Source organism: Leopardus geoffroyi, chromosome C1 (genome assembly GCF_018350155.1).
Source record: "Leopardus geoffroyi isolate Oge1 chromosome C1, O.geoffroyi_Oge1_pat1.0, whole genome shotgun sequence".
In the NCBI taxonomy this organism is placed as follows: domain Eukaryota; kingdom Metazoa; phylum Chordata; class Mammalia; order Carnivora; family Felidae; genus Leopardus; species Leopardus geoffroyi.
Genome location: NC_059328.1, coordinates 131,619,055 through 131,645,109, shown reverse-complemented (window position 1 = coordinate 131,645,109; position 26,055 = coordinate 131,619,055). Strand labels below are relative to the sequence as shown.

Below are 26,055 nucleotides of genomic sequence, written 5' to 3'. Positions count from 1 at the left end.
ACACTTCTCCAAAGAAGACATTCAGATGGCCAACCAACACATGAAAAAATGCTGAACATCACTCATTGTCAGGGAAATAGAAATCAAAACCACAATGAGATACCACCTCACACCTGTCAGAATGGCTAACATTAACAACTCAGGCAACAACAGATGTTGGCAAGGATGTGGAGAAAGAGGATCTCTTTTGCATTGTTGGTGGGATGCAAGCTGGTGTAGCCACTTTGGAAAACGGTATGGAGGTTCCTCAAAAAATTAAAAATAGTACTACCCTAAAACCCAACAATTGCACTACTAGGTATTTATCCAAGGGATACAGGTATGCTGTTTCAAAGGGACACATGCACCCCAACGTTTAAAGCAGCACTATTGACGATAGCCAAAGTATGAAAAGAGCCCAAATGTCCATCAACGGATGAATGGATAAAGAAGATGTAGTATACATATACAATGGAGTATTACTCAGCAATCAAAAAGAATGAAATGTTGCCATTTGCAACTACGTGAATAGAACTAGAGGATATTATGCTAAGTGAAATTAGTCGGTCAGTGAAAGATAAATATCACATGACTTCACTCATATGATGACTTTAAGATATTTCACAGATGAACATAAGGGAAGGGAAGCAAAAGTAATATAAAAACAGGAAGGGGGACAAAACATAAGACCCTCTTAAATATGGAGAACAGACAGAGGGTTACTGGAGGGGTTGTGGGACGGGGGATGGGCTAAATGGGTAAGTGACATTAAGGAATCTGGTCCTGAAATCATTGTTGCACTATATGCTAACTAATTTGGATATAAATTTAAAAAATAAAATTAAAAAAAAAAGAGGTGGACACTTAACCAACTAGCCATCCAGCACCCCTGTTCTTTATTTTTAATACAATTTTTGTTCAGTTAAGATAAAATTTTGCATACAGATTTCTCAGTTTCTTGCTTAATTATATTTAAAATAAGCTTTTATTCACCTTAAAAATTGCAACCAAAAATATAAATCTTTCTGACTATTTACTTTCCCATCACTATTACTTGCAGCATAATGCCAGCAAAATATTCCTTTTTGGCCTATATTAGATCGTAAAATGAACTCTGAATCTTATGCTTGTAAGTGAATGTATATAAATATTTGAAATGAATGTCTTCAATGGATTCTGCAAGACAAGATCCCGACCCTTGACTCTCAATTAATTAGTATAAAGAAAGAAAATCTAGACAAACAGCCTCCCTATTCATTTGATAGCTAATTAAAATGCATACTCTGTAGAAGTCACTTGACTCTCAATTACAATTAAATATGCAAGGTTATCAGAACATTGCAAGCAGAAAGCTGAAAGTAATCTTCCCCGTTAGAGAGAACACATCAAGGATGGTTCTGTGCAGTAAGGAGAGGTTTCATGTATCACAGCTAGCTGTGTTGTTCATTGACTGTTCCCACAGGGCAATAGAAACAATAATATCACTGCTGATCCTAGGATCCCATCAGCTGTAGTAGGCTCAAGGTCAAAACCTAGTGAACTGTTAAAATTGTTTGTGGACCCCTCAAATATCAACTAGAATGGTCTAAAAAAATAGCTGTCAAGATTTGCCTGTTGCTCTAATGGTGTTAGGTTAATTTTGTCATAAAATTAATGATGCACTTAAAATGAAGAGATTTATGGTATCTGTGAGCACTTCTAATCGAGTTAACCCAACAGAGTAGCTTACAATTCACACAACTCCAAAAAAAGAATGATTAATAAGGTGCCCAAATTGTATCCTCCCTTTTTGACTGAAATCTTCAATAGGCTATTAAAATAATTACCTCATTCTTACTTCAAGTATTGTTTTCTTTAAACCAGAATCCATATTTTTTCATAAGATGACAGTGTTTTTCATGAATTCTAAGACCATGTTCATATATTAATTTATGAGTAAAAGCCTTTTTGAGCCCTAGAAGAAAACCTTACTATATATGTATAATTAAAACATGGTCCCCTTACTTATTTAGTTTCTATTCTGAAAATGTAGGATGCTTTAATTGGGCATCACCACCTGAATTTTAAAAAGGCATTCATGCATTAAGTCAAATACTGAAGAGACATTGATAAAAATGCCTGTACCTAAAATGCTAAATATCCTGCATATTTCAGTGAGACTATTATGACAGGGATGAAGAACAGGCCCACTCTGCTCCATTTGATGGCTATATCTGAGACAGAAATGGCAGCTGGAAGATTGTAACAAGACCTGGCTAAATGTGTGTCATTTCTTCTTTACAAAAATCACTTTCATGCCACTAGATTTATGAGGTGCCAGCTTCCCATTATAGAGCTTTTGGCTGAGATGGGAGATAGTTATCACTATATCCAGTTCACTGTGTGGCAAGAGGGAAGTGCCAAATTTGATTCATCTTCCAGTACAGATTTCAACAAAAGAATGGTCAGTTTTGTATCATTGAAACAACTGGAAAAATCTGGCAATTCATATTTAAAATTTAAAAAGACACGGTTTCACTCCTGAAACCAGTACTATACTGTATGTTAACTACCTTGAAATTAAATTTTTAAAAATTAACTAATTAATTAAAAAAATAAAAAGACATGTCCTCTACATATCCAAACTCTACACAATAAGATGAAGAATTTCAGACTTTAGACCCTTATAATTGGACAGGGCTCTATAATTAAGCCAATAGCATCTGTTGACCATTAAGTATAAGGCCTTTGTTTTTCCTGGTATTTTGACTGTAATTAATAAATATAATTTCTGATTAATAGAACTTTTGGTTTTAAAGTGCTATCTGTATGAAATGAATCTTAAATCCACTGTTACATCTTTCTGCATTTGTATTAATATTAAAGTGTATTTGTGACATAGGCAATGTAACTAAATTTAAAATTGTTTTCTTTCACCTGGGTTTGGGGATTGAGTCATGGATGTTAAATCATGGATTGTCATTTCAATGATTCCTTGAAATCCTAGTTTTGCCTTTGAAGGTGGTATCAGAGCACCGCATGGACAAATATGGCAGTTGCTAGTTCTAAAAGCAGCCCCAATGTCTCAGAGCTATGCTCAAACAGTGCAACATAATGCATGTGATACTAAGTTTAGCCCTGAGTACATGTTTTTTATCCATACAAACTCCCAGAGTTATTCATCTCATGGATTTCTTTTCACTGCATGAGGTAACATATACATTAACTGCATGTTAACACGTATAAACTGTGAATTAGCTAAAATGGCTCTTTTCAGGTACCAGGGAATTATTTCAAGAATTTAGTGTTTCTGTGTATTCGAGAACACATTATAGGCATGATATTCCAAATTTCACAAGGCATGTCCAATGTACCTATCCATCTCTTTTGCGCTGAAATGAGGCCTAACTTACAATGGTTTCCAAAATAGCTAGGCAATTTGTTCACATACTATCAACAAAGTTGTGTGTGAAGGGTCACATTTTCCCTACGCTTTTTCGAGTAAGCTTTGTGTTGAAAATTTTTCTTAGTATTATAAGATAACCTGAGATTTCTTTTTTCATTTTTAAGTTTTTATCTAAATTCCAGTTAGTTAACATTCAGTGTAATATTAATCTCAGATATACAATATAGTGATTCAGCGCTTCCATACATCCTCTGGTGTTCATCACAAGTGCACTCCTTCATCTCCATCAGCTGTTTAACCCATTACCCCACCCACCGCCTCTCTGGTAACCATCAGTTTGTTCTAATTAACAGTCTGTTTCTTAACCCGGATCAACACTAAACCATCCTGCACACCTAGAAATCTGATCTGAGGATTAACACACCAATCTGTACAACAACCTGAACCACAGAACTCAGCAGGTACGTGGTGCAGAGAAGCTGTGGAGGACAGGGAGCTGTTTTTGCTTGAGGAGAGAGGACGGAGACAGGGGGAGAGTACGGGAAAAGCACCTGCCCCAAAAGCAGCTGCACTGAATGTGGAAAAGTGGAAACAGCCGCAGGGACTGAACTGAAAGGGAGAAGGGAGAAAGGAGAAAGGAGAAAGGAGAAAGGAGAGGGTTTAAATTACATTAAAACTCTATTAACGGGGAGGGGGCGGGGAACAGAGTCTGAAACTCTGCAAATCAATTACCTGGCGTTGCTCTGGTGAGAAGGGTGAATCTCCAGGGGCAGAGAGCATGGTCCACACAGGATGTGGTGGTTCCCCTGCTGGACGACGTCTCCCAGTGGACCGCGGAGAACGAGGACATTCACTGGTGCTGGAACAAGGACGTTAAGGGTGAAGCCTGGCGCCAGATGTGTGCTGTGATTTTCCATAATCCCTGAAACGCTGCTGCTACACTATCTCGCGAACTTTTTCTGGGGCCGGCTGGCACCCGGCTGCAGTCTCAGGGCACCGGCAGCAGCACAGTCCAGCAAACGTTCCTGGGTGCCGCCAGCACCGGCCATTGGTCAGTGAGACCCTTCCCCAGAGGATCTGAGCAGGTCAAAGCCACAGTCCCTCAGAAGTGAGGGGTCGGGAAACACAGCCGCATCTGAGATGAAACTCAGGAGACAGGCGCTGCCTAGCAGCCTGACGGCCTGGTCACGGACAGTGTCAAAGCGGGGAGTAGATGGAAACCAGCAAAAAAGGAGGGGTATTTGATTGCCGGTCAGGGAGAGCACAGAGTTCCAATACTGGAGATCGGGTATCTGGGAGACGCCATTTTCACCCCTCCCGCTCATGCGCAGACACGCCTACACACGCTGTAACAATCTACCCCAGTACGCTAAGCGGCGCCATCTAGTGGAGAACAGAGCCATTACACTAAACCCCGCCCAACTGGGCCAAGAGCCCTCCAGACAAACACCAGAAGTCTCTCCGCCTGCTTAGTTTGAGGACTACAAAGTGCTTCATAGCTTGACTTCCATGGGAAATCAGATGTAACTGCAATCGTATTTCATTCTGTTCGCCTGTTCACTGGTCCTTACATTCAATTTTTTCTCTTTTACTTTTCTTATTCCTGAATACATAAAGAGAAAAAAATTATTTCTATTTTCGGTTTTTATTAAAAAAGATTTGTCTTTAATTTTTTTCTACTATATTTTTTGCTTTTTTGTAAATTTTTAAAATTCTATTTTACTTTCATCATTTCATTTTATTCTATTTTACTAGATGAATCTTTTCAAATTTTCAAACCTTTTCCTTCTTTTCCTGTTTTTTTTTCTTTTTGTCTTTTTTCTTTTTCTTGTATTTTCTTATCTTTCCATTTTTTCTCTAATCTATCAAGCTTCTTTCAACAACCAAACCAAAACACACCTAGGATCTAGCTTCCTTTATTTGATTTCTTTGAGTTGTTTTTAATTTTTTAATTAATTATTATTTTTTTTTACTTTATTAATTCCTTTTCTTCCTTCAAAAGGACAAAACGGAGGAATTCACCCCAAAAGAAAGAACAGGAAGACATGACAGCCCGGGACTTAAGCAACACAATGTAAGAATTTGAGAAATCAGTGACTCACTAGAAAGGAGGATTCTTACAATGTAAGAATTAGAGACATCAGTGACTCACTAGAAAGGAGGATTCTTACAATGTAAGAATTAGAGAAATCAGTGACTCACTAGAAAGGAGGATTCTTACATTGTGCTGTTTCGTCTTATTTGCCTCCCTCTTTTTTTCTGCTTCATTATTCTCCATAAGTTTGTCCTCTATATTGCTGATTCTCTGCTCTGGCTCAACCATCCTTGCCTCCGTGGCATCCATTTGAGATTGCAGCTCAGTTATAGCATTTTTTATTTCAACCTGACTAGCTTTTACTTCTTTTATGTCCACAGAAAGGGATTCTAATCTATTTTCAACCCCAGCTAGCATTCTTATTATCATGGTTCTAAATTCTGGTTCAGACATCTTGCTTGTATCTGTGTTGCTTAAGTCCCGGGCTGTCATGTCTTCCTGTTCTTTCTTTTGGGGTGAATTCCTCCGTTTTGTCCTTTTGAAGGAAGAAAAGGAATTAATAAAGTAAAAAAAAATAATAATTAATTAAAAAATTAAAAACAACTCAAAGAAATCAAATAAAGGAAGCTAGATCCTAGGTGTGTTTTGGTTTGGTTGTTGAAAGAAGCTTGATAGATTAGAGAAAAAATGGAAAGATAAGAAAATACAAGAAAAAGAAAAAAGACAAAAAGAAAAAAAAACAGGAAAAGAAGGAAAAGGTTTGAAAATTTGAAAAGATTCATCTAGTAAAATAGAATAAAATGAAATGATGAAAGTAAAATAGAATTTTAAAAATTTACAAAAAAGCAAAAAATATAGTAGAAAAAAATTAAAGACAAATCTTTTTTAATAAAAACCGAAAATAGAAATAATTTTTTTCTCTTTATGTATTCAGGAATAAGAAAAGTAAAAGAGAAAAAATTGAATGTAAGGACCAGTGAACAGGCGAACAGAATGAAATACGATTGCAGTTACATCTGATTTCCCATGGAAGTCAAGCTATGAAGCACTTTGTAGTCCTCAAACTAAGCAGGCGGAGAGACTTCTGGTGTTTGTCTGGAGGGCTCTTGGCCCAGTTGGGCGGGGTTTAGTGTAATGGCTCTGTTCTCCACTAGATGGCGCCGCTTAGCGTACTGGGGTAGATTGTTACAGCGTGTGTAGGCGTGTCTGCGCATGAGCGGGAGGGGTGAAAATGGCGTCTCCCAGATACCCGATCTCCAGTATTGGAACTCTGTGCTCTCCCTGACCGGCAATCAAATACCCCTCCTTTTTTGCTGGTTTCCATCTACTCCCCGCTTTGACACTGTCCGTGACCAGGCCGTCAGGCTGCTAGGCAGCGCCTGTCTCCTGAGTTTCATCTCAGATGCGGCTGTGTTTCCCGACCCCTCACTTCTGAGGGACTGTGGCTTTGACCTGCTCAGATCCTCTGGGGAAGGGTCTCACTGACCAATGGCCGGTGCTGGCGGCACCCAGGAACGTTTGCTGGACTGTGCTGCTGCCGGTGCCCTGAGACTGCAGCCGGGTGCCAGCCGGCCCCAGAAAAAGTTCGCGAGATAGTGTAGCAGCAGCGTTTCAGGGATTATGGAAAATCACAGCACACATCTGGCGCCAGGCTTCACCCTTAACGTCCTTGTTCCAGCACCAGTGAATGTCCTCGTTCTCCGCGGTCCACTGGGAGACGTCGTCCAGCAGGGGAACCACCACATCCTGTGTGGACCATGCTCTCTGCCCCTGGAGATTCACCCTTCTCACCAGAGCAACGCCAGGTAATTGATTTGCAGAGTTTCAGACTCTGTTCCCCGCCCCCTCCCCGTTAATAGAGTTTTAATGTAATTTAAACCCTCTCCTTTCTCCTTTCTCCTTTCTCCTTTCTCCCTTCTCCCTTTCAGTTCAGTCCCTGCGGCTGTTTCCACTTTTCCACATTCAGTGCAGCTGCTTTTGGGGCAGGTGCTTTTCCCGTACTCTCCCCCTGTCTCCGTCCTCTCTCCTCAAGCAAAAACAGCTCCCTGTCCTCCACAGCTTCTCTGCACCACGTACCTGCTGAGTTCTGTGGTTCAGGTTGTTGTACAGATTGGTGTGTTAATCCTCAGATCAGATTTCTAGGTGTGCAGGATGGTTTAGTGTTGATCTGGCTGCATCTCAGAGACCAGAGACGCAAAGAAAACCTCGATGCTTTTCCAACATTTTGGCCCCTCCCCTAGGAAATTAAAATTTGCATGCATCAGTGAAGCTATCTAATTTCTTGGAAGTTACATTAAGAATATCTGTGTTTATAAGACCTGATATGCTGGAACTCAAGATAGATTGACAAATATGTGCAAATGTGATTGGGTGGATGGATGAATAATTAGTCCTTCCAGATATGTAGCACTGATAAGTAAAATGTTAGTGTTTTGAAAATGTTGTAATTTAAGGTTTCTTAGATTATATTCCAATCATGTATATTAGATTACACCAAAAAAACACAAGATTTTATCCTCGATCTGTGTAAAATATATATAAATATTGAATGAAAACAAGGTTAAAAATGTTTATGTCTATCAAATTGAAAGGTGACATGTATTGACAGCATAATTTCTAGTGAAAATTTACTTTTCATGAAAAAGAAAAAAAAGATACAATGCTGATTCCTGTCAGCTGTTGTGAATTTCAAACTATAATCTGAATATAGATGGTCCCCATTTTACAATGGTTTGGTTTACAATTTTTTGTCTTAATGGTGCAAAATGTGCCCCCTTTCAGTAGAAATCATACTTCACATTTTGAATTTTGATTCTTCTGGACTAGTGATATGTCGTATGATACTGTTTCATGATGCAACAATGAGTCACAGCTTCCAGTCAGCCACATGATCACAAAGGTAAACAGTGGATGCACTTACATTCTGTACCCATACGACAATTTTTGTTCAGTACAGTATTTTTTCAATTACATCTGATGTTTAACACTTTATTATAAAATAGTCTTGTATTAGATTATTTTGCTCATTTGTAGGCTAATGTGAGCATTCTGAGCACTTTTGAAGTAGGCTAGGCTAAGCTATGATGTTCGGTAGGTTAGGCATATTAAATGCATTATCGACTTATGGTAGTTTCAATTTACAATGGGTTTATCATGATGTAATCTCATTGTAAGTCAAGGGAGAGCTGTACTAGTTGCCTCCACTTTTCAATTTTCACTACCACTTCCTGTCTTTTCCACTCCACCACACCGTCATCACTGCAATGAACGTTCACACCCACTTTGTTTATTTCATTCAGGGATTATACCAATAGTTTGTAGTAGTATCTTTTTAGTTACTTAGCACTCACTCAGATTATTTCCCTGGGGACATGTTTTTTTTCATTTCCCCTATCAGAGTAGTTATATGCTCATCTAAAAAAGAATAGAAATGGGGCGCCTGGGTGGCGCAGTGGGTTAAGCGTCCGACTTCAGCCAGGTCACGATCTCGCGGTCCGTGAGTTCGAGCCCCGCGTCAGGCTCTGGGCTGATGGCTCAGAGCCTGGAGCCTGTTTCCGATTCTGTGTCTCCCTCTCTCTCTGCCCCTCCCCCGTTCATGCTCTGTCTTTCTCTGTCCCAAAGATAAATAAACGTTGAAAAAAAAAAATTTAAAAATAAAAAAATAAAATAAAAAAGAATAGAAAGGAAGAGAAATGTCAATACAAGCTAGGAAAAGATGATCTGGGTGTGTGAAGATAGGAGTTGAAAAAAAAAAACAGTAAAGATTTGGGTTGTCTTTAAGATTCAATAGTTACAGTTTTCTAGTTATTACTGTTAATCAAGTGTCCATAAAAATTAACTTTTATATGCAGTTTTTCAAGTACTTTCATAACCTTACCCTTGCTTCCATTCTCCTACAACATTAGGAGACCAAATGAGCCTCCTAGCTACCACAAAGAATCTGTATCATAACATACTGTTAAATACCATAACCAATCAGATCTAAAGCAATTAGTAACATGGTGATTTTGAAAGAATACAACATCTTCAACAAAGAGCTCCTAAACAAAGATTATCTGTTGGATGAGTCCCAACTTGAAAAGAAACAGGACTTTGCATCATGCCCTTGTTCAGTCATTGGCTAGTTTCTCTAGAAAAGCTTGATCTTGACTCAAAAGCTGAGGCAGACTGACAGTTGGAGGCTTTCATCCTACTGTAAATTTGCAGCTGTTCGGTCATTCCTTTCTTGAAGCAAGATGTGGATTGCATATCTCCATTTTTGGAACATTTTTTGGTATTCACTACATATTTACTGGGTGTCTGATAAGTAAAACGGTATCTGTAATTTGTAAAAAAAAAAAATGCTAAAATATGGTCAACACAGTAAAGAATTTATGATTATTTATCTAAATAGAACACGTACACAAAAAAACAATTCTCTCTACACTTTTCTCTGGCTTCAGTCTTTTCCACTGAAGGTCTGTATCTATAGGACTTGCTGCTAATCAGAGCTATCATTGTGTACTCGATTGATTACCTCTGGGTTTCCATTTAGTGTTCAGTTTTGTCTCATATAATAGGATTGTGTTTCCATGTTCTTTCACCTTAATCCTGATCAGTTAGTAATATCCAGGAATATTTCTGTTCTTCTAGGAACAGCTATACTTCTCTGTACTAGGGCCTTAATTATCCTGATTTTCTCAGGACATCTCCTTTTCCCCACTCAGAACTAAAACCTTTTTCTATACCACCTTTCACTTATCTATATACTTTTATTACTCCCTAGAACTATTACTTCCCTTCTTGTCTCCTAATAATTTAAGTGTCCCTTTGGGTTCTTTCTTCTATGGCCTGCTTAACTAATGAATGCCTTCAAATGATCATGCAGAATGCAAGAGAGACCCCTAGCCTCATGAACCCTGTGCCTGTACCATTTGTTCTCCTTCCCAATTCAGGCTCTTAATTTAGGGCTCCCCAGATCCATCAATATAGGGAATTTCCTTAAAAAATATATACGTATTGCTAAGATTATATATATCTTGGGGAAATGAAAAAATATATTAAATATGTGTTGGCTGTTAATTGTTTAATTAGATGAGGTACAGGTAACTTTAGACTCATCATCAAATGTTTTATTTCCTGTCATTTTTAAATTTCCCCCTAAATAAAACAGTTGGTTCATTAATAATTAAACCCCCATCTCTCTGAATGAGTGTAAAGAGTAAACAAGCCAATTAAAGTAATTCTCTTTGCAATACTGATATAAAAACCCTGGAGGAGCTGCATCAGGGAAACTGGGTTCAGCTTCTACTAGCTGGGCCTGAGCCAGGGCATCTCTGTGAGAAGCTTGAACTCAGAGGAAATGAATATGAAAGGGTGCTCGTTGTTTTTTGGGAACTGTTAAAAAATTGGATTTGAGCACCCCATGTGGAAGCCCATACGCCTTTGTAGTCTGACTTTGTAACTCCTCTTATAAATAGAGATAGAAGCAATGGTGTAGCCATTCTGAGGGTAAGGCTAAAGAGGCATTGAGCATTTCTGCTTATTTACTTGGCATCCTACTCAGCTGCTGCACGAGGGCCTGGTTGAACTTAACAAAAGATGGAAGACCATGAGGGTAAGAGATAAGTCTCCAGGTAAGGCTCCCTGGACCAGCCAGCCCTCAGCCAAACGGGCAGATGATGAGACCAGTTTACCCAGAACTATCCAGCTGAGCCCAGTCCAAATTGCCATGCAGTAGAACTTTATTAAGACGCAAATTGTTAAGGTGGTTTGTTATGCAGAGAAAGCTTATTGATATACCTAATGATGTCCAGATGGCCTAAGAAAATGTCACTAGCAGTACAATTACTGCCAGTCGCATTCACTCAAAGCGGGATGCCTGGTTCATGATTATCTCACCTTGACAATAGTAGTGGGAGAGTGTGGATACAGGAAATTTGGTTCTTTTTACTTACTGTCCACTAGAGTGATAAGCATAGATATTTTCCTTTTGATTTAGTGGTGTCGTGAGTGCCCAAGTCAATCAGAATATGTCGGTATGTTATACTATATGCACACATTATGGAATTCTCAGTTTCCATTAAGGTCAGAGTCATCTGCAGTATAATCTAACATAGTGCCCTATCCAATGGCTAGGATATAGTTAGATCTGAAATCTAACTTATGCTAACAACTATCATGAAAGAGGTCTAAATGGTATGGCTTGGAGGGTCAATGAATAGAGGTGATCAGTGATTACTTCACAGATAAAGGAATGTGAAACAATTCTGAAAACATGGATAGAATCTCTGCAGGAGAGAAAATGAGAGAAAAATATTCAAGACCAAAGGAATTATTTAAACCTAGAGCATACGTTTGAGATATGGCGGAGGGAGAAGGGAAGATTTCATGAAGGTGGTAGTGGTTGGAAAACATAAAATCAGTGAAGAGTTAAGGAATGGAATGCCTCAGTAGTGGACTGAATTTGTACCTGACTTTGACTTATGTAGAACAGGCTGTCCTTAGAAGTTTCTGAACAAGCAAAGGGTAGAAGCAGAGTTGGTCTCTACATAGCTGAACCATGTGGCAGATACTGAATAGATTTTAGGGGATCAAGATGGAATGGAATGAGCTATTGTGAGATGGTCCAGTGAAGAGTTAATGGACTACAGAAATAGCAACATGTATGATGAAGATAATCTGAAGGAATATGTGATTGATGGGATACAGAGTTTTAGGGACTCTAAAATTTTAAATTCTGGTTCCTAATACATTGGTATGTCTCAGACAGAAATACAAAACTTGGATAAACAGTTGTTTGGAGATTAATGCTTAGTTCAGTTTGGAACATGATGAATTTGTAAGTGTGAAAAAATGTCAGTAGCAAGAAAGGTGATACTAAGTCTTAGGAGATGGACCATATAATGTTACAAATGTTTAGTTATTTCAAGATAAACTAAACTTATTGGAAAATAATTGAGAGCAGAACTTTGGGAAAAGTAAAAAAAAAGAAAAAGAAAAAAAAATATAAAGAATGTCTTTGCAAAATTCACTTCATAGCTCTGAATTTTAATTTGCTTGGTTTTTGTTTTCTTTTTTTGGAAAGAAATCAAAGAAAGAGAGCTGTATAGAAGGAAGTATGAAAATGTGACATATTTAAAACTTAACATCTGCATGCCACAGAAAGGAAAGTGAGAGAAAAATTTGACAAACGTTTCTTTTAGCTCAAGATTTATTATGAGGTGTTTGCAAATTATCTCTCTAATTTTGAATATAAATTACAGAATAACTAATACACAGTTGTTATGGTGTAGTTTGTGTCATCTGATCATTTGAGTCTTGGCGCTTATTAACTATTTTTTCTTATAGAAGCTGGTTCAAAGAGCAAAATAACTCCTGAAAAAAAAAAGTCAAAATATAAAAAGCATACTCAATGCTTTGGATAGAGAAGGCCGATGATAAATACATGACTGTTCTTTAGGTAGAATTCTTTGCCATGCTATAAAATAATTGTAGGTATTACATGTATTTATACATCTATATACTTTGTAAGAATTTATGTTTACATCTAGCAAACAACTTAGAAAATAGCTTTATACTGACTGAAAGGAAAATGGAATAAGAGTGTGAAGGAAAAATAGCAGCTTTTTTCTCCACCTTTGAATATACTATTAAAGCCAATCGTTTGGAAGAAACAAATCATAGGATGATGTATGCTATCCAGTTATATCAGAAAACCATAGAGTGAAGTGTCAAGCTAGGAAAAAATAAATAAAATTGGTGTTTAAATGTACCAGTTGTAGCCAGAACTTGATGAATGTAAATATATTCCTACTATGAAATCTTTATTTTCTTAATCAATGACCTATAAAACATTAAAATGATCGGTTCCAGGCAGAGTGTGGTAGGAAAAAAGTATATATATATCTGACCATCCTTCACGGTGCCAAGCTGGAATTGCCAGCATATCAGAGAGGCTTATTTCAGATGTTGCACTTTAAAAAATAAAATACTAGAGTGTTCAAATTAGGAAAAAAGAATAAAAGGTCTCTATCCGAAGAGGACTTATTTTATTATCTGTGAATTTGTTAACTGTTTGTGGCATTCATGTAGTTTCTGTGGGGGGTTGGGAATGGCAAATGGGATAAAACCATGCCTCAGAGTTGATCCATTCATATAGTTATCCATTGAAAATGCACTCTAAGGTTCCCTATAGTTGTATTAGAGAAAAACACTGATATATTATTCCATCTGAAGGAAGTAGCTGTAAAGACAATGAATGAGAAAACAATACTTATGAATAGTGATAAACACTATGATGACATAAGCGATGTATATGATAGGTACAGAGAAAAGAGGGGGTCTAGATTTAGACACTGGGGTTTGAGAATCCTTCCTTGCATAGCCTATAGCCTATAGTTAGGCTGAAACCTGAAAGACAAGAAGGAGCAGCAAGGCAACCCATGGGAAAGAAAAGTCCAGGCAGAGTGAAAACCTTGCCCAAGGGTCACAAAGTCAGAATAAATTTAGTGTGTTTAAAGACATGAAAGAAGGTTAAAATGCCTGGAACATTGAGTTGGAGGTCTAAAATAAGCTTAGAGACCAGACTTACTGTTTCTATTTGTCAACAGTTTATCTTTGCTATGTAACCAATAGCCCCAGAAATCTACATGTCATAATATAATGAGTATTTATTTCTAATAAATATTAATTCAACTGAAGTATGTCTGCTTCAGGTTGGTTGTAGGTGATGATCTTCTCCTGTGTCCATTGTGAACATGTTCTCATGGCACAAGAAGGAAATCCACCATACAAACAAGTTTTAATTAAATCTTTGTTCATATAATGATGGTAACATTATCTTGGCCAAAACAAGTCAGAGGACAAGGACAGAGACAACCAAAGGAGGAGAGAAACTTCTCTGTTAAGAAGATTTGGTAAGAAAATGTCAAAGATACATTGCAAAGAGTGAGAACCATGTCTCATATATCTTTGTAATATATATTCATAACATGTAGCCTAATACTTAACAGGTACTCAAGATAGAGTCTAAGACTTTCAAAATTGGGGACACACGTAATTCAAGATATCGGTACCATTGGTTTTTGTAGTCCCCTCACAAGTGGGAAAATGCCTGGAGATTTTGTAGTATAAGGAGCTTACCAAGAGCTTGGTACCTCAGAGTCTTGAAGTGTTTGTCCTCCAAACAGATATCATCAAGTATAAACAAAGCAGAAATCTCAGTAACCACTGGAAATATAAGTTACTTTATGTAAGTGACTTACATATCTGACATGATTTCATCTCTTTATTATTATCCTTCTGGCAAATATCTCTTTGTATTTTTCTCCTTTTCCTTCCCCCCACCCCCCTGTCATCTTTCCTCTACTTCATTATTCTATAAACAGATTGAAAAGGTTTATGTCCTGAGGTTAGAACTGATTCTATCCTATGATTCGATCACAGTTCAGGACTCTGCTATAAGTGTTAGGCTGAATAAATATGTATAAAGTGCTTTGACTAGCACCAGGAGTATAGTATGTGCTATTTTTATCCATAAAACTTATCATTGTGATAACTACAAATACGGAGAGATGAGAAACGTGAATAACTTTGAGCTACTGAGTACAATGGAGCTACCGACTGAGAATAACACACATTAGAATTCCCAAGTGTCTAATTCATGAGTGGTATGAACTTAGGTAAGAGATGCTATTGTAATCTGTTAAACATAGCCTACTTGCCTTAATTGTATATATGTAGCTTATATTCAAGGAGGTCCTCAAAGTGTCATGAAGAAGATTTTTATATTTTAAATTTGCCATGGAGATGATCTGAGATGAGCAATCAGGGAGGGACCCAGGCTTCAGGCTCTACATTGCAAGGGAAATCCTTCTGTGGGGTATTAATGAAATTTATCAATAATGGAAAAGCCATCCCTGGAGACTATTTTTACCAGAAGCTGTGAATTGTAAGAAATTTTGACCTAGATGCACAGGTGGCAAAGTTAAAGCAGCAACCTATACACCACTCTGATGAGAGGCTGTTCAAGATAACTAGTAATCTACTGTGACCCAAATTCATTTAAAAACAAGAGGAAACCCCTCTGACTTTTTGGTAGTACTTTAATTCTGAATGTGTGTGAAGCTGACTTTCCCTTCAGTGAAACTTCCAGTATAGAAAAAAAACAAAAACAAAAAACATTATGTTTCTTTTTTCAATTATTGACTATATTCCCTATGCCATATTTTTCATTCCCCATAACTTATTTAGGTTGTAACTGAAAGTTTGTACCTCTTAATCCCCTTCACCTATTCACTCATCTCCCTCCTGCCTCCCCTCTGGTAACCACTAGTTCTCTATATTTGTAAGTCTGTTTCTCTTTTTGTTACTGTTTATTTCCTGTTTTGCTTTTTAAATTCCACATGTAAGTGAAATTATATGCTATTTGTTTTCTCAGCCGACTTTTTTCACTTAGCATAATACCTTCTAGGTCCATCCATGTTGTCATGAATGGCAAGATTTCATTCTTTTTTAATGACTGAGTAATAAATAAATATTCCATTATATATAAACACACACACACACACACACACACACACACACACGAACACATCCCACATCTTCTTTATCCATTAATTTACTGATGGACACTCATGTTGCTTCCATATCTCAACTATTGTAAATAATGCTTTAATAAACACAGGGACATGTATATTTTTTTGAATTGGTGTTTTGTTTTGTTTTTTTAATTTTTTTTTCCAACGTTTATTTATTTTTGGGACAGAGAGAGACAGAGCATGAACAGGGGAGGGGCAGAGAGAGAGGGAGACACAGAATCGGAAACAGGCTCCAGGCTCTGAGCCATCAGCCCAGAGCCTGACGCGGGGCTCGAACTCACGGACCGCGAGATCGTGACCTGGCTGAAGTCGGACGCTTAACCGACTGCGCCACCCAGGCGCCCCTTGAATTGGTGTTTTTTATTTTCTTTACTTAATTTCACCTGGTGAAATTACTGGATCATATGGTACTTCTATTTTTATTTTTTTAAGTAATCTCTGTGCTGTTTTCTCCAGTGGCTGCACCAATTTACATGCATGAGAGTTCCCTTTTCTCCACATCCTCGCCAACCCTGTTATTTCTTGTGAAAATAATGTATCTTGATAGTCACCAGTAGTATAAACGTCTCAACTGGGTATAGGTGAAGACACTGGCCAGGATGTAGAGCATGATCAGGCAAAGAGGGAGGATACAAGCCAAGAATCAGAAAAACTTTTTTGGAAGTGTTAATATAGGTGAAACTGCAGGAAAAAATGAATGATAAGTTATGGAGATTACAAATAGTGGATGTTTTTATAGTTTTGGATAATCTACGATAGTGTCCTTTGTCATAGATTTGTTTTTGTTTTAGTTTTTGTTTTAATTGGTAGCACAGTGAATCATGATTTTCATCCAATTATTGGGTCATTCACTTATGTTTAATCAATCCTGATAAGTCCAGTGTAATCAAAAGTTACATATTTTCTTGGAAATAAACAAGATTTCCTCCAACTTTAAAGATTAGTGGTTTATATTTAGCCCTACAACCTGTAGGAAAAGTTACTAAACCCAAAGAAGTTAGCATTTATTAATCTATATAAACTTATTACTGACCTAAACCTATTGCTTTATTCAGAGCATTTTTTACGGAACACATACTGTGTACACAATAGTGTGTTATTAATTGAAAAGTTTGTGAGCATGTTACTGAGCTATCTGCTGATAATCAAAGAATCCAACACAGAATCTGCATTTCTATTTCCTAACATGAATAAATAAATGCATTAGCTAGCAAATGTTAATGACCACTGATAATAAATAGAATTCATAGATAAAATCTGCATTAAAAGACCATTAGCATTGTGGATTGAAAACACCAAACTATGAAAATGAGTTTCAAGAGCTTAATTTTCTCATTCTGTCTTCTCAGAGTTAGATACATACCTCAAGATATAAATGAATCCAGAGGGCAATTTTAGTGGCATATGGGGTAGCATATTCCTTCTTTGCATTTGTAATTGGAGAAAGGGAGTTTGGGATCTCAGCCACAGTACTGGTTTAAGCCTCGTGGACATTTTCCGAGCCTATTCAATGATAGAACACCACCTTTTGTTGGGTCCTATACCAAACGTCATATGAACATACCACACAGTACTACCACTTTGCTATCAATTCAAAGCTGCCTTTGGTCTGGGATGGGATAGTATCCTTTTTCTAATTTTCTTTCTCTTTCTGGGTCAGAGGCAGAATACCCCACTTCTCCCTTCTCCTCCCTCATGGGTTTTTACCAACCACTAGGGTCCTGTGGGCCTTTTGTGAGCTAACACATCAGAGTGCTCAGCACCCTAAGTAACCTGTCTTTTATTCGGCAAATATTTACCCAGCGTGTATATGTTCCTGTTGCTGTGGGTGCAGCAACAAACAAAACTCATTTTCCTTTTCTATGTCTCCTGACATCACGGGAAAGAAGAAAGGCAATAAACTAGGAAGAAAGGTAAAGCAGTGTGTGTAAATATTGAGGGGGTGTTATATTAAATAAGGTGGCAAGGGAAGGCCTCCATAGAGAAATGACATTTGAAAAGAGATTTGAATCCAGTGAGGCTGTGAGTCATGTGAACATATGTAAAGGACGAGGTGGGGTGGAGGTGAGAGGATGCTCCAGGCTTGGTGACAGGATATGCAAAGACAGGGCAGAGGGTATGACTGTCTCTTTGGTAAGAACAGAAGGCCAATGTAGATGGGATGGAGTGAGCAAGTGAAAGAGATGTAAGAATTGAGAGAGAGGCAGTCTGTGGTCACATCATGAAGACCCTATGCACTCTGTGAAGGCTTTAAGTGTCTTTTAAGACTAACAAATAATATGCCAGAAATATGAACACTAAAATTTATTGTGATAAGAGCATTAATAGTTTAGATATACACATAAGTGAAAACATTACGATTAAACATTGAAATTAGTATCTTTTATTTGTAATCAGTTTTAGATAATGATACGATTTTATATTGTATAATATAAATGCCATGAAAATCCTCCTGAACTGTCCTTGCGGGGTGTTTTTCAACCATAAAAACCAGCAACCTGGCCAGCAGTGAACATGAATGCATAAACACAAAGAAAACTCCTGGATTGAGGCATTTCTTAAGGTCACATCCAGCATTATTTTTGAATATGAAATGCATTTGAAATGCCCTTTTAAGATTGTCTCTTTAATCCAAAGAAAACAAAAAAAAATAAATATTTGTGTTTGTATTTTTAGTGGGCATTAACCTTCAGGGAATTGAAAGAGGTTGGGGAATGAAGACACATTTTATATGAAATTAAATGTATTCAGCCCCATTATATGGTAGACATTTTACCTGTTCTTTTTTTAGTATAACTTTTCCTACACCTTAAAATAGTCTGGCATACAAATTCTATAAATGCAGGTAGATATCTTGGTCCCACAGAAACATAAAATAAATATGGATTTGCTCCCAAAATATACGCTGTTTTCTCCCCAAGTTCTAACTAAAAAACAGCAGGCTTGGGGTTACTGAAAAACTGCATAAGTCATCTAAAATCAATACTCTTGGCCTTGCCTAGTCTAATACAAGGTGTTGTCAAACTTAAGAGTTTCAAGAGAAATGGCTCCACTAATTAAATGTCTCACAGAAAAAATGACTTTTCTTGTCAAAGAGATGATACCTTACTCTGGATGGGGTACATGCTAAATGCCAACCTTACATAAGGAAGAACTGCTTTTAAGTTCTAACCTGCAGATTTTATGGGCATGAATTCTGCCAAAATGTAGATGTTATCCCAACTGTTCTAAACTTCCATAATGAAGGTATGAGCAACTGTGTCACTGTCTCCTCAGTACCTGCCAGAGCCAACCCCTCTTTCTCCTTTCCCTCCTTGTCCCCACCCCCAAAGCAGCTCCTTATCTGGTTGTCACTAGAAATTTTCTTTGGAAATCTTTTCATTTGAAGCTTGCCTACATAAAGCAATTACAGTTAGTACAATGATAGCCATGACACAACTCAGCGCTACAAGCAATGGTATTTAATTTGCAGGATCAGAAAAGGAAGTCAGAGTGGATGCAAACTGTCAGAGTGGATGCGAACGGATGGGACTTGTGGGGTTTCTTCAAGGATGTAGAACCTATAAGAGGGAACTTCTGTTATTAAGGGTGGAAAGCACTTCTATTCTAGTGTCTAGACATTTAAAAAATATCTCTCTATGAAATATCAATTATATTAACACTGAAATGCTTAAACATGATCTGGAAAACACTTTCTAGTATTTATGTAAACATTGGTCTTTTTGGACCTCCCACTGTTTCAGACCTGAATACTGCTTTGTGTATAGTTTGAATATTATTGTGTATAGAAAGGCTACAGGTGCAAAATATATGCTCATCCTGATGCTCTAACTAATTCTGATCTTTTTTTTTTCCCCTTGATCTTTGGAGTGTAGCATGCATGTGATAGGGTGAACATATTTAAATTGACCCAAGAGAAATAACTCTTTTTTGTAATTTTTCAAATCAGAAGTGCGGTTCTCAAATCTATAAAAATGTAAAATAGTACTTTAAATTACAACCCTATTTTACTGTTACATAGCCCAAGTGCTACTATGCACATAAAAGAAAGTCCATAATTATTATAATTGCTTGTCATCATCAGATGCTTTAGAACCATTAGTTGCTATATGAATTATAAACATGTTGATGAACAGAATAGTTACCATTAATATCATGGTCAATGGTAGGTTTCTCACAGTTAATGAAGTTTTAAAAAAGAAATTCATTAATTTCCTCTTAGGAACTTGCTTTTTATTGGTCTCTTAAAATGTCTTATAAATTCTATTATTAGAGGATAATGATGGTACAAGGGGGAAAAAGATAGTCTGAACAATATGTACTGAAATCAGTAAAACCTGAGTAGTTGTGCCTAATGACAGGTTGTAAAATGGTCTTTGTATAGAATATTTCCTTTGATTATGTTGTTCTTCATCAGTTCACCAGAACAAAAAGGGAAAAAATCACCCTGGCATGACTAGAGCTGAGTTTTTAATATTCCTCATATAGAAATCCTGAGATGCTCAGGAAAAGTATTTTCTAATGTGCACAAAGTGTAAGTGTCTACTTGAAAGGTTGAATGGATATTACAAGGTGTTCATGTCAGAGGGCAATGATATTTATCGAGTATTACCTATATGCCAGGTATGTTAGGTAACTTATATTAATTATCATATTCGTAATAATAGAAGAAGACACTGGAGCTTAGAGAAGTGAGATCAGTGTCTCAAAGGACAGATCTGTGATTTGAACCCAGGCATTCTGACTTTGAAATGACATTCTGGTGCTTCTCCCAAATTATAAAAATATGACGGCAACATTTACTTAAACATTTCCCATGCCAAACATTTATCTGTCATTTACTTTCCATAACAAATAATATAATTTATAACTATGCATGAGTGTTTATTAGGTTTTCTATTTCTTGAGAGCAGGGACTCTGTGTTAGGCAAATGTGCCTTCCTTATTCCTTGCAATGACTCGTAGGTGTTTAATAAATACATATGAAACATATAAATCATGTACATATTTATTCTATGCCATGAGAGGAAAAAGTGACTATGTACTTGGTAGCTTAATAGTTATACAATAGGCTCTGCGTTCCTTTTGTAATTTGCCTCTGAATTTTATTTGAATTGTTGTTATTACTTATTAAACACTAAAGTTTGGCCTTACAAATATATTTTTGCTATTATAACCATTAAGCACACAGTCTGTGTTTATTTAACATATTAACTGCATTTCATATATTTAATAAAAGAGACAGGTACACTTCATTCCAAACAAATCCAAGATAACAATTTATAAAATCATCAGTTCCCTTCTAATGATATCATTGCAAATGAGATTCAAAAGAACTATAACAAATCAAAACCCTTTTAGATTTCCCCATTTAATTCATTTTCTGAGAGGGACATGATAGTAATCAAACAGAGTGAATGAAAAGTCCTTGGATTTGAGAGTAAAATAATTTAACTGCTATGGACAAAATACCCTTATGAACTGGAATCTGTCACCTTATGTTGATATGCTTTGAGAAAACAAGGTCTCATTAACATTAAAAAGTTATCTATCATTGAAATTCTTTTTTTTATGTTTGTTTGTTTGTTTATTTTTTTGAGAGATAGAGCGTGGACAGGAGAGGGACAGAGAGAAAGGGAGACACAGAATCTGAAGCAGCCTCCAGGCTCTGAGCTGTCAGCACAGAGCCCCACAAGCAGCTCAAACTCGTGAGCCATGAGATCATGACCTGAGCCAAAGTTGGATTCTTAACCAACTGAGTGACCCAGGCACCCCAGATCACTGGAATTGTTGTATATTCATCATTAATTTACTTTATGACCCACTTTTAAACTTTTTTAATGTTTACTTATTTTTAAGAGAGACACAGAGAGCATGAGCAGGGGAGGGGCAGAGAGAGAGGGAGACACAGAATTTGAAGCAGGCTCCAGACTCTGAGCTGTCAGCACAGAGCCTGATGTGGAGCTAGAATCCACGAACAGTGAGATCATGACCTAACCTGAAGTCAGAAGCTTAACCAACTGAACCACCCAAGCACCCCTGTTACCCATTTTTAAATAATTTCATGCATGTGCTCAAGTTATCTAAAGTATCTTAAATTCTGTTTTGAATATTTTCTGATTTTATTTTTGTTCTTCATCTTCCGTTAAAAAAGTTCTTCATCTTACTTTGCATTTGACACATTTTCTTTCTCTTAACCTTCATCATGTTCTCTGTTTTACATTGTACTGTTACTGTTCTCCATCTTAAATAGGAAAGTTAATTATATGGCTATGCAACATGCTATTCTCACTGATGCTAAGGAAATAGTTGTATCTAAATGACCACACTTAATTTCTTCAACAAGCATTCCCTATTGTCTTCTCTATGCCAAGTATGGCTGTAAGTGCTATTGCTAGAGCAGTGAAGAAAACAAAGTCTCTGACTTTTTCTAGTGAATACACCAATAGTAACAAATACAATTTTACTGTTAATTAATGATACATGTTATAAAGAATACCTAAGCAAGGTAAGATGATAGAGAGCAATAAAGGAAGAAGAGACTATTTGGTGATAAGGGAAGTTGTATTTGAGGAGATAAAATAGAAGCAGGGGAGTAAATTAAGTGAAGGATACAACCATGTTAATATCAGGAAGAAAACATCCTGAGAAGGGAGCAACAGGTACAAAGGGCCTGAGGTGGAAATAAGCTCAAAAGGACCCAGTAACTCTAGTGGGATAACATGGGAAGAGAAGCAGATGTGAGGGGGAAGAAGATGACATGGAATGCTTTGGATTCAGTTCTGACTGATGGGAAGGGCATGGGAGATTTTGAACAGAGTGCTGATAAGAGCCACCAGCCTTTTGAAAGGATTATGTTGGCTGTTAGATGCCAAAATGAGCTATTGAGGGGCTAAAATATACACAAGAGACAGTAAAGGAGATTGAATGTAGTTAGATTTGGAATATATTTTTTTTAAGGTAAAGCTGACAAGCCCCCCCCCCAACCAATTGGATGTGGAGCATAGGAAATTTGAAAAGATGCCACAACCCAATCACACTGTCACATAGAAACCCAAAGGGTAAATGATATTTGACATTAGCGAAGATACTCTTTTAAGAGAAGAAATTATTAGGAGCACTTGTTGACTTGCAAATATTATTTCCAGTGGAGAATAAAAATGAATGTGAGACAAGGAGTGAACATTTCCAGGGGCACTTGGTTTTTTCCTGAAGTAAGCCAAGATGGTTGCAAGAACATGACACCAGGGAATTAGAAAAAAAAAAAAAAGAAAAAAAGAAGTAATTCCAGGATCATGTTGTTTCTTCCCACCAAGGATCAGGCAATGGGAAGGAAGGCAAGACATCAAGATGGAAAAGGGAGAAAAGTAATCTACCTACCCCCCACCCCCATTCACTCTCAGCAAGTATCACCAAGCATTCTTTGCTGTAGTCCTACTAATATTAGCAATACTAATATTATTTCTCAGTTACCTGAGGTTTTAATAAGTTCCATGGAGTGGCCCCGGCACAGGTTCACAGCTATCAAACATTTTCTCTACGGGAAATCCATGCTGAGTTCTGAAAGACTGACTTACAAACAAACACTGTAAGCAGTTTGTAGACTTAGAAACTGCATATGGTCAACTTAGTTGTGAACTTCTTCCTAGAACATTTATACTTACAGCTACGGGCAGGGCCTTACATTAGAACTGCCCAGGGGAGCTTGGGTGGCTCAGTGGGCTAAGTTTCCGATTTCAACTCAGGTCACGATTTTGCAGTTCACCAGTTTGAGCCATGCATTGGGCTCTGTGCTGACAGCTCAGAGCCTGGAGCCTGCTTTAGATTCTGTGTCTCCCTCTCGCTCTGCCCCTCTCCCACTCACTCGCACTCTGTCTCTCAAACAAACAAAACAACAATAACAAAAACATTAAAAAAAAGAGAACTGCCCAACATGGGGGAATTGGTTTCCTACACTGGGATGGGAGTTCAGCTTTCTTAGATATGATATACCTATTTCTGTGATTGCAATTTTAGTCAAACTATAATGTTAAAAGGAGTGGTTTTGTAGAAGACTTTGACATTAGATTTTCTCATAACATACAACTATTTAGTTCTCCACTGAATCTTGTATACCACACAGGTCTTCTGTCTCTAAACCCAGGTCTTTTCCCACTATCTCCCACTGTTTTTCTAACAAATTACTTTGGTGGTTGTATCAGAAGAGAAATTGTCACAAAGGACAAATTTCAGAAAGAACAAAAAAGAACAGGGAACTATATAGAACCATCCCCCTTGAAAACTGTATAGAAAGTCTCTGCAAAAACAAAGGATACATAGTGAGTTACCAGATTCAGTTGGCACTGTGGGAGGAGGGGGTAGGATGGAGTGGGATGGGATACAGAGGCATGAGTGAATAAGACCATATAAATTATAAAAACAAGTAAATGCCTTACATGGACAAATGACAACAATGCCAGGAATTGAAGCATCTGCTTCTGACCTTTAAAACAACCACCACCACCACAAACAGCAATGAGATGAATTGATACAAAACTTTGAAAGTTGAAACGCATTTTTCCTAAAACACAAATTTTGCCTACTCCTTTAGAAAGCTCAGCAACCTATTTTCCTGCCTATTTAGGCATCCCCTATATGTCCGCTCCTTCTTTCATCTCCAGCCAGAGGCATCTGCCTTGTATACCATGCAGCTAACAGCCCCCACCTTCCACTCACATTTCTGGAGCTTCCTAACTCAGAGCTGCTCCTACCACATGTGTCCTCACTCTATAGTTCCTGCCTGTACATCATTACCCATTGTATTTGAGGGTTAAATGTAAGAGAGCAATGGAAAAGTGCTCAGAATGCATCTAATTTAAACTTCAACTTGGTTTTTGCAATGTTCTTAAAATAATATATATACTGTTAATTTTTCTCAACAGAGAGGAGACCTTTCTGTGCAAGTTGGACATGTTGATTAGGAAGCAGGAAAGAGAAAGACAGAGATGCCAAGAAAAATGTGCTATTTTAACGTCAAGCAACACAAAAGAAGCATAGGGTTATTTCCAGCCTAAAGTTGGAGGCTACATTTGGAACAGACCCCTAAGATACCAGATGCTTAACTCAATCTTCTTTTCTCAATTGAGGTGAAATACACATAACATAAAATTAACTATTTTAAAGTGAACAATCCAGTGACGTTGACTACATTCACAATGTTATGTAACTATTACCTCTATCAAATTCCAAAACATTTTCATAACCCAAAAGTAAACCTGTACGCATTAAGCAGTTTCTCCCCACTTTTTTCCCAGTCCCTGGCAAGCATCAAACAACATTCACCTCTATAGATTTAGTGACCCTGGATATTTCATATAAATAGAATAATATAATATATGGCTTTTGTGTCTGGCTTTCTTCACTTAGCATAATGTTTTGGAGACTCATCCATAGTATCACGTGGAGCACTAATTCATTCTGTTTGGGGCTCCATGATGTTTCGTTGAATGTATATACCAAAATTTGTTTATTCATTCACCCATTAAAAGTCAATGTCTTAAAAAAAAAAAGCCTAGAGATGAAATTGTATCCATTGATAAGACTTAATAAATAAGGGTTACTAATACCATAGTTTCTTAAATACAGCTAATCCAGGTGATTTTTCCTCAACCCATACAAATGTTCTTAATCACATTTGTAAATTTACTTTTTTAGGGACTTTCACGTAGGCATCAAATATGATCTCTTCTACCTTCTTGTCAGCACCTAGTGTTCACTTACCAGTTTTTCTGCTAATTTTCATTGAGTGCTAATTTTGCCTCAGGGAAGATTTTCCACATATCTAGGTGGTTTTAATTTCCTCCTGTTTTCTTATTTCTGTTATTTTTGGTATTGAAGAGTAGGCTGGCATTGAGGTGCCAAAGAATAAAAATATCAGCAATAACTGAAAAGTTTTTAGGATTCACTCTTAACCTCTTAAAAATGTAGTTTTTCCTTCCCCTTGTGGTTTTAAATTTACAGTCTTGGAACACAATAAGGAGAGGAAAATTGAATTTTTTTTAGCTTTATATATCTGTGGTTTGTTTTATGTTTATTTC

At 37.2% G+C, this 26,055-nt stretch overlaps 1 long non-coding RNA gene across 1 annotated transcript; it reads left to right on the top strand.

The window, feature by feature from the left end:
* Window positions 1-6,344: 6,344 nt before the first annotated feature.
* LOC123598872 lies at window positions 6,345-25,805 on the top strand. Its single transcript, XR_006712835.1, has 3 exons — window positions 6,345-7,204; window positions 24,901-25,104; window positions 25,673-25,805. It is a non-coding gene; the product is annotated as an uncharacterized LOC123598872 (long non-coding RNA).
* Window positions 25,806-26,055: the final 250 nt, after the last annotated feature.